The sequence below is a fragment of the Globicephala melas genome, unplaced genomic scaffold (assembly GCF_963455315.2).
Source record: "Globicephala melas unplaced genomic scaffold, mGloMel1.2 SCAFFOLD_53, whole genome shotgun sequence".
In the NCBI taxonomy this organism is placed as follows: Eukaryota; Metazoa; Chordata; class Mammalia; order Artiodactyla; family Delphinidae; genus Globicephala; species Globicephala melas.
Window position 1 is genome coordinate 16,617 of NW_027207232.1, and position 9,180 is coordinate 25,796.

Genomic DNA, 9,180 nt, shown 5'->3' on the forward strand with positions numbered 1-9,180 from the left:
GCATCATTTGTGAAGTTGAAGGGTGAAGGCATAAATGTTTCTTGACATTTGAATCAACTATTGGTCTTCTGGGGCTTGTCCTTATTCTCCTGCAGTCTCTAATCAACATGGCATCCAGAGAGATCCTGTTAAAACATAAGTCAGATCATGTCACTCAAGTCTCTTCAATGGCTTCTTCACAGGAAAAGCAAAGTCCTCAAAGTGCCTCCACAGCCCTAGAAATCTGGGCCTCTGTTTCCTCTCTGACTGTTTCCTTCTCCTCTTCACTTTGCTCCCTCTGTTTTCCACACACTGACATCCTTTCTGCTCCTTGGATACTCCAAGCCCACTCTTGCCTCATTGCCTTTCCATCTGACTGTTCCCTCTGCTTGTACTATTCACTTCCCAGATATGCACCTTGCTCCCTCTCACAACCTTAGGTTCCCTCTTAAATTTTATCTTCCCCAGAAAGCCCTCAGTGATCACTTAGTTTCAGATCGCAGCCTCCTCCTACCAGCTAACAATCTCCATCCCCCTTCCCTGCTTGCTGTTTTTCTCCAGCACTTACCTGATATACTAGTTATTCTACCCATTTATTCAATTTTTATTTACGTATTTACACTTATGATTTTATATCTGCTTCTTTACTTTTGTCTCTCCCCTCAGCTCAAGAGAGGCTGTATTCATCTGTGTTAATCACTGCTGTGTTTCCTGAACATGCCTAGAAAACATACTGAAGAAGGGTGCCTGAAATTTGGTAAGGGATCCATCAATTTTCTTGGCTGAATGAAGAAATATGTTCATAAATTAATGAACAAATCTCTGGGGTTTCTGAATTAAGGACAAATGGGAAGAGGAAGGCAAATGGTTGGGACAGGGTACTGCAAGAAGTAGTAGTTGGAGTACTCTGATAGCTATCCTAATAGATAACATTTTGTTCATTTAAATAGTTTTAACGAGAGAGCTGGGAACTAGGGACACACAGCATCGAGGTTTTATAATGCATTCTGTAGAGTTCTTTTTAAGTCTGTACAAATATCATTGAAAATATATGCATGCATATAAACCTCTGTTACTTTACTTAGTGCTTTACAAGAGCCCCTCAAGGAAGGGGTAGTAGCAACTATCAGTATCCTTCCTTTATGATGAGCTTAATTTATTCAAAATTACATCATAATTTATTTGTAACTGTGAAACTAGACTTAGTTATTTAGTAGACCCCCCTAGAAACCTATGACGTTAATAAAACCAACAAAAATGTGTTCAGTTTCCAGTGATACACACACTACAGACTCACTTATGTGTCATCCATTTTAATGAAGGGAAGAAGTGATTTAACAAACAGAGCAAACAGAATATGAAGTTTTGTCCTCCATTAATATTAGTAATGGATAAAGTGGGCTCCAACACCTTCAAGGTAGCTTGAGACCCATCATCTCTGTCATGGGCAGGGGGATGCTCGGCCAGGATGTCTTTCTCTGTCACTGAGAAAAATTTCCATAATATATAATGATACTTACTGAAACAGATATGGGGCATTTGGGTAATTAGGAAGCCGTTAGCATATTTTTCCGGAAGCCTTGACTACAAAACGAAGATAGTAGATTTGGACACTTCCAGCTATGCAGAACTTGTTTGGGTATTCATCTTTATGCCGCATGAAGTAAGCTTATTTCATCTCTGCAGCTTCCCATATACCATTTTCCCACCTCTGTTTTGTGTTTGGAAAGACTTTTAGAAATTAAAACTCAAGTTAAAAAGTGAGTGACGGGCTTCCCTGGTGGCTCAGTGGTTGAGAGTCCGCCTGCCGATGCAGGGGACACGGGTTCGTGCCCCGGTCCGGGAAGATCCCACATGCCGCGGAGCGGCTAGGCCCGTGAGCCATGGCCGCTGAGCCTGCGCGTCCGGCGCCTGTGCTCCGCAACGGGAGAGGCCACAGCAGTGAGAGGCCCGTGTACCGCAAAAAAAGGAAAAGAAAGTGGGTGACAACTTAAATGATATATGGAGTATTTTGCTGACTTACAAGAGCATGCAGAATTAAATATGACCCAGTTGAAATGTTAATTTTATTTTAATGTGTATATTGGGGTGGAGTCTTAAAGGTGCCAGAAAACAAGCATTCACCCATCCTGTTTGGAACTGCAGCACACAGGCACCTTCAGTTACCAGTTCTGTTCATTCCACAGAATCATCTTGGGAAAACATAACTGTTTGTTATGTACCTGGTATATATCTTAATTAGTTTGAAGAATTTCCCAAATACCTGTTAATATGTAGTTCTCCAATTCCAATCTTGCCACGTCCTGTACCAGTGACACAGCACATAGGAGTTTTATTTCTCTTTCTTTCTCTGGGTTGTTGAGAACCCAATGAAAGAACAATGGAATGGCATCAAAGAGATCAGGGTTCTTGACTCAGATTTGCCATCAAATAATAGTGTCCTCTTGGGAAAATTATAGTTATTCTACGCCCCTTTCCTTTTCTTTACTTTGACAGAGCTGCACTAGATGACCCCAAGTAACACTGCACTCTTTGCAGTAGTAGCTTAGACGTTATTGGTTTTCTGAAACAAATGAAGACAGTGACACAGGAAGCTGTGCAACATCTCTGTAACTATGTTTTCTTAGAGTTGCCTCCATTTTACAGAGGATAAGATGGCTGAGCACAGAAGTAGGTGTTTTGACCAGAGGTTCCAGAGTAGATGGAACTGAACCACAAATTTCCTTCATTCCTGAAGCTCACTTAGCCAAAACATAGGCTTCTGAATATTAAGCTGTAAAGCATATTATCAGTATGCTTTAAAAGAAGCGGTTCTTCTAGGATTTCTAATTAATAGCAGGCGGTTTTGAAATTCTTAGAAGATCATCTAATTTTGTGAGATTTACAGCTCTATTTTCCTGTCAAGCAAGTTGTATTAGTGCCAGACAATCACCTGAGCTTCTGGATGCTTCTCTGAATCTCTTGAATTTTTCTTCTTACTATCTGAAATTCATGCCAGATAAGCCTTTTTGTAGAGAGCATGTACAGACTTGTCTATTTTCATATAAGAAAGCGATGCAGTGAGCCAGGTCGGGGGTTAAGCCCTCATTCTCAGAGTGGTGTTGAGCTCCTGGTGAGATATTATCATCATTTCCTCAGAATAGAAAAGCAGTTATCTCAAGTTTTTAATGCCATTAACTATTTATACATTTATGTATAATACATATATTTATTGTACCTACGAGGTGTGCTCTCTTTGGGTAGTACAAAGCTATTTGAGACGTAAGTTGTTCGTTTTTTTGTTTTCCCACAAATACTGTGACCCTTTGAGCAGGAAGGTCTATGGTTTACTAACATCTAGAACAAGCAGCTAACACGGTGTCTAAGATGTAGTCAATAAATATGAAATAGGTAAATGAACACATTTTTAAGGAAGGGCCAGGACATGAACAAATAGAAAATTTTCATTTTCAGTCACAAAGCCACAACAGACATAAAAATGATACAGGCAACAAGTGCTACGGTCATTCAAAGAAGGCATAGAACTGATACAACAAGGATCTCCTCTATGGCACAGGGAACTGTACTCAATATTTTGTAATAACTTATAAGGGAAAAGAATCTGAAAACGGAATCACTGTGCTGTACACCTGAAACGGACACGACATTGTAAATCAACTATATTTCAATTAAAAACCAAACAAACAGACAACAGCAACAACAAAAAACCAGAGAGGTCATAGAAGTTCTTATGAGATTCCAGAAGAGAAGAGAAGAGAAGCCAAATGAGGACGGGAGAGGAGGCTTTTGAATCAGTTCAGAGGAGCAGTCACAGAGGAACTAGTCTTTGATCTGAACTTGAGATTAAGATTAAGATGAATTAATCTGAATTAATTAAGCTTGCAACACAGGGATATTACAGATGAAGGTAATCACATAAACTTACTATACTGAAACTTGCAGAGGTTATGAGTGTTGTTCAAGATCCCAAAGCAAGTGCATTGTGGAATCAGAATTTTAAGTGAGGCCTAATGAACTGAAAACAAAGAAACACAGAAACAAGCCCTTCCTGTGACACCACGTTGCCTTTGAAGTCGTTTTTTTTTTGGCGGGTTGGCAGAAACTGGTTCCAGTGTTTCTTGCAGGAATGACTGGCCATAGGACTGGGCGTCGTAGCTTCCTGCCAGGCGGCCGAAGGTCGCAGGCAGATGGGTCACTGGGACACACGCGGAGGGGCTCCTGCCCGGCTCCCTGGCCGCTCAGTGCCCCTGCCCCAGAGCGGGGGTGGGGGCCCCAAAGCAGCCTTGTCTGAGTCCCCTGCCACTAGAGAGAGTATTGGCCCAACACTTGTAGAAAACGGGGACCTCGCTGGCAGTTCAGTGGAGGGACACAAATAAATCTTTGCCGACTTTCTGCTGAAGCTCATGAGGGTTCACTCCTAAGCCTCTTACAAGGTCAGCTGCCGAGGCTGCGAGAGATGAGTCAGGGCTCGCCCTCCACCACAGGGAGATCGCTGGTTAAAGCGCTCACGAGGGAGTGAACCGCGTGTCCGCACCGACACGCATGGGCAGACCTCGTCGATGCCTTCTGTTCGGGGTATGAAGCCCTCTCCTGCCTCTTCCAGGCTCTCTAGAAAGCATGTGCAGAGCCTCCCACCCCACCCTCGGACTCCGCGGGCCACAGCTGGAGGGACCAGCCAAGGAACCGTGGCAGGAAGAGGCCAGAGGTCAGCGGGCCTCGGCCGGAGCCCGTCAGTCGGTCCCCGTTCACACACCGCCAGACGAGCCTCTTGACCTGGGCAGTAGCCGCCAACCAACCGCTGAGGTGAGCCCAGTGCGCGCTTGGCTACCTGGCATGGCTTCGAACCCCAGGATCTCCTGGCAGAGGCGGGCATTCTCCTGGGCCGGGTCCGCGGGCGTCTGCGTGTGCAGGGCCTGAACCACCTTGGCCAGGACGATCTGGCACAGGTTGAAGAGGCCTGGGGGGCGGGAGGAAGGAGACGGGGGGCTGGCACCGTGTCCAGGCTGCGCTTTCCAGCCGGGCAGACCGGAAGCCCCCTTCCCTTCCCTCGGTCCGGCCGCATCTGGGTTGGCCTCCCGGGACTTGATGAGCTTGTCCAGCAGCTCCTGAGGGACGGTGCTGCCCGTGCCCCACCAAGACTGGCAGCAGCGCCAGGGCCTCACAGGGCACGGCGCCCCCGGCCCCAGAGCCTTCCCTCTGGTTCTCATCACCGGCTGTCACCAGACTTGCATGCAACGTTCTTTTCTTTTCTCTTGTTTTCTTTACGTCCCTCAGCCACGCAATGCGGTGAAGCCCTGACGCTCGCTGCCGCGTCGATACACCCTGAGAACACGATGCTCAGCGAGAGAAGTCATACACAGAAGGACACACAGGGCGTGACCCCACTGAGGAGAAACGTCCAGAGCAGGTAGATCCACAGAGTCAGCGAGTGGGTTCCTGGTTGTCAGGGGCTGGCGAGGGGACGGAGTGATAGCTAAGGGCGTGAGGGACATTTTCGGGGTGACGGAAATGGTCCAAAGCAGTAGTGACGTCTGTACAGCTCAGTAAACTGTCCCCACACGCCCCGGTGCAGCCTGTGAGAGCATCGCTCTCAGGCTGAAGGGCTGACCACAGGAAGACTGAACGAGCAGTGGGTCCTGGGCCCAGACGCTCAGCTGGCGCCCCCAACGTGGGGAAGTCACTGGGACTTGCTGAGCCTCCACGGAGACTGGCAGCAGCCCCCGAGCTCACAGGGCACTGCGCCCCCGGCCCCAGAGCCTTCCCTCTGGTTCTCATCACCGGCTGTCAGCAGACTTGCAGGCAACGTTCCTTTCTTTTCTTTTGTCTTTTTTCAAGGCAACTCTTGAGCACATGTATTTAACATGCAGGGAACCAGCCCTGACTCCTTGATCTGGGTCTTCCAGCCTCTAGAGCCTCGAGGACATCCATTTCCGTTATTTACGCACCCAGTGCCTGGGGTTTGGTGATGGAAGCTGACACCGAGGGCGTCACCACGTGCGGGGTGATGTCAGTGAAAGAATCCCATGGCGAGGGCCTGCCTGAGGACCACGCACGCCCGGGCCCTCCCCGCCCCCTGCCTGCAGCCCTGCGCCTGGGAGCAGAGCTGGTGCATCGCGTGCCGGACGTCGTGGAAGTTGGTCTCCCGCTCATCATACTGCAGCAGGGAGGGCAGGTTGGGCGTAGGCTTGGTGAAGTTGGCCACCGTGGCCGCGATGGCGATCTGTCGTGCTGTAGGCAGCCCGGCTGCAGGCCAAAGCAGGCCGCGTGCCCGGACTTCCCCACCCTGCGGAGGGACGTGGATGGGGCCCCGCTTCCACAGAGGAGCCCCGGCCCACGGCCGACAGGTTCCCCCACGCACGCACCGAGGATAGAGGTCAGGTAGAACTTGCCGATGGATGACCTTACCCGAGGCCGCGTCCCAGACCGTTTAGAGCCTCACGTCTTCGTGACACATGCTGGTGCCCTCCTCCAGGTCGAAGGTCAGCCCCAGCAGCTCCTGGGAGATGCCCAGCAGCCCGCGTGTGAGCGCCTGCATGGGGAAAGACTCATTGAGCAGGTACCGGTTCACGTGGTAGCGCGTCTCCTCCCCCTGGTTCATGTAGTAGCGCAGGTCCCAGGCGTTGATGGGGCCGTCAAAGTGCAGGCCCCGCCTCTGGCACTCGGCCTCCTTTAGCTCCAGGATCACGGCCGCTCCTGCTCCCCGAGGGGCTTCAGCTTCTGGGCCAGCTCACCTGCGGGCGGAGGGGAGAGGCTCGGCTATGTCCCTGGGGCGGCCCCCCAGCCACCCCCGACCCCGCGCCCCTCGAGGCAGAATGAAGGGTCTGGGAAGGTGACCCCCAAGGGCTGACACAGTGGGGTCTCAGGCAGCACCACGTCCGGTCAAGGTGCGCCTGACCCTGTCCCCACTGGGACTCGGGGAGGCGGTGTTACCTAGGACAGTGGCCACCACCTGGCTGGTCTTGTCCATGTTCATCTCCAGCACGGAGTCGGCATGCGTGCGGAACCCCAGCAGGCGGGACTTCAGGGCCTGCAGTCTCACCAGCTCCCTGAGGATCACGCAGTTCTCCTGGAACCCAGAGACGGAAGGCGCTGGGGACCGAGGGCCACGCCCTCCCCGCGGGCCCCGGGCCAGGTCTCTGCAGGCGGGCAGGGCTCCCAGGCCACTGGCGGGCACAGCCAATCCCCCTCCCTCCTCCTCCTGGCCTGGATTTCTAGACACTTTGGTGCTGTCCTAACACGTGGTCTTTATTAACACAGGTCCTTTTGGAGCCGGAAACGGCATGAACGTGATGGGCTCTAAGGCCAAGGGCAGGAAGAAATGCGGCCAGTCTTTCCAGGAGCCACCAAGGGGCCTCCCCGGGCTCAACAAGACAAACACGGCTGCCGTGCAGACAGTAGCTCAACCCCACGGCGCCCGAACACCCAGCCCCTGGACGGTGAGACACCTGTTGCTGCACCCTTGGCCCATGGCTCACTGATGAGGCCCGGCCCCAGGCGTACGCCACCTTCTCTGGGGCCACCTCTCCGGTCTGCAGTGGGGTTCTCCTGGGAGCCCCCAGTCACCACAGGACCAGCGTGGCCTGTCTGTAGCCCAAGAAGGTGGGGACACAAGACTGTCCCCCGTGCCCCCTGCATCACCCGCGAGGCTGAGCGAGCACCAGTGGTGTCTGCGGGGAAGATGAAGGGCTCATGCACAGCCCCCATCTACAGAAGCACAGGCTGCAGCCACATGCGCTATGGAACAAACACAGGTGTCCATGCAGGACCCGATGTCTGAATGTCAAGGCCACGCCCGGGCCACAGTGAGAAGGTGCATCCCCCATGCAAGCCACAGAGAGGGGATGGGGGGTCCATCTGCGATTCTGAGCTCATCGGGTATCACCCCAGAGGGAGAGGGAGAGGGAGAGAGGTAGACAGAAGTACAGAGGGAGAGAAAGAGAGAGGGAGGGAGAGACGTCTCTCCCTTCCCTGGGGGTTCTCTAGTGCAGCCAAGGCTGAAAACCACTGCATTTTGGGAGATGGGTCCTCGTGGAAGAGTTAAATAGTAGCTCATGGCATTATCGACACATACTAAAAAGGCCCCAAATCTTGGGGAGTCAGGGAGGGGAGTGTCGGCTGCCTCGTAAACGAGGAGAGATTGGGCATCAGGGGAGGTGCCTGTGCAGCCTGCGCCCAGGGCCCCGCAGACTTCATCTCCCAGCGGTGGTCCTGGGCTGGAAGTCAGCGGGGAGGTCAGGCTGTCCAAGCATCAACGTTGACTTCAGGGCTGATCTAAAAGGCGCCTGGTGTTTGTTGAAGCAGAAAAAAGAGAAAGTAGTAGGGAGAGGATGGGAGTGGGAGGGGGAGGGAGCCCCCCTCCTCAGCACTTCTACCGCTCTCCCTCTCTCTCTCCCTTTCTCCCTCTCTCCCTCTATCTCGCTGCCTCTCCCTCTCCCTCTCCCTCCATCTCTCCCCCTGCCTCTCTCCCTCCCTCTCTCCCTGTCTCTCTTTCCCTGTCCCTCTCTCTCTCTCCCTCTTTCCTTCCCCCTCTCCCTCTCCCCCTTTCCCTCTCCCTCTTCCCCTCTCCCTCTCTCCCTTCCTCTCTCCCTGTCCCTGTTTCCCTGTTCCGCACGCTCTGGCTCTACCTCTTTCCCTCTCCCTCTCCCTCCACCTCCTTCCCTCTCTGGAGAGGGAAGGAGGTGGAGGGAGAGGGAGAGAGAGATGGAGAGGGAGGGGGAGAGGGAGAGAGAGATGGAGAGGGAGGGGGGAGAGGGAGAGAGAGGGGGAGAGGGAGAGAGTGATAGAGGGAAGGAGCGAAAGATGTCTCTCCCTCCCTCCCTCTCTCCCTCCCTCTCTCCCTCCCTCCCTCTCTCCCTCCCTCTCTCCCTCTCCCTCCCTCCTTCTCCTCCCTCTCCCTCTCGCTCCAACTCTCCTTCTCCCTCCGTCTCTCCATCTCCCTCACTCCCTCCCAGAGAGGCAGAGATAAGGCAGAGGGAGAGAGGGAGAGGGAGAGATGGAGGGAGAGGGAGAGGGAGGGAGAGAGAGAGGGAGAGAGGGAGAGAGAAAGAGGTCTCTTCCTCCCTCGCTCTCCCTCTCTCCTCCTTCTCTCCCTCTCTCCCTCTCCCTCTCTCTCTCCCTGTCCCTGTTTCCCTGTTCCGGTCTCCCTCTCCCTCTGTCCCTCTCCCTTGTCTCTGCCTCTCCCTCCATCTCTCCCTCTCTGAG

The 9,180-nt window shown here is 52.6% G+C and overlaps 1 pseudogene; it reads right to left on the minus strand.

The window, feature by feature from the left end:
* Window positions 1-1,818: 1,818 nt before the first annotated feature.
* LOC132595589 (thimet oligopeptidase-like) lies at window positions 1,819-7,683 on the minus strand (annotated as a pseudogene).
* Window positions 7,684-9,180: the final 1,497 nt, after the last annotated feature.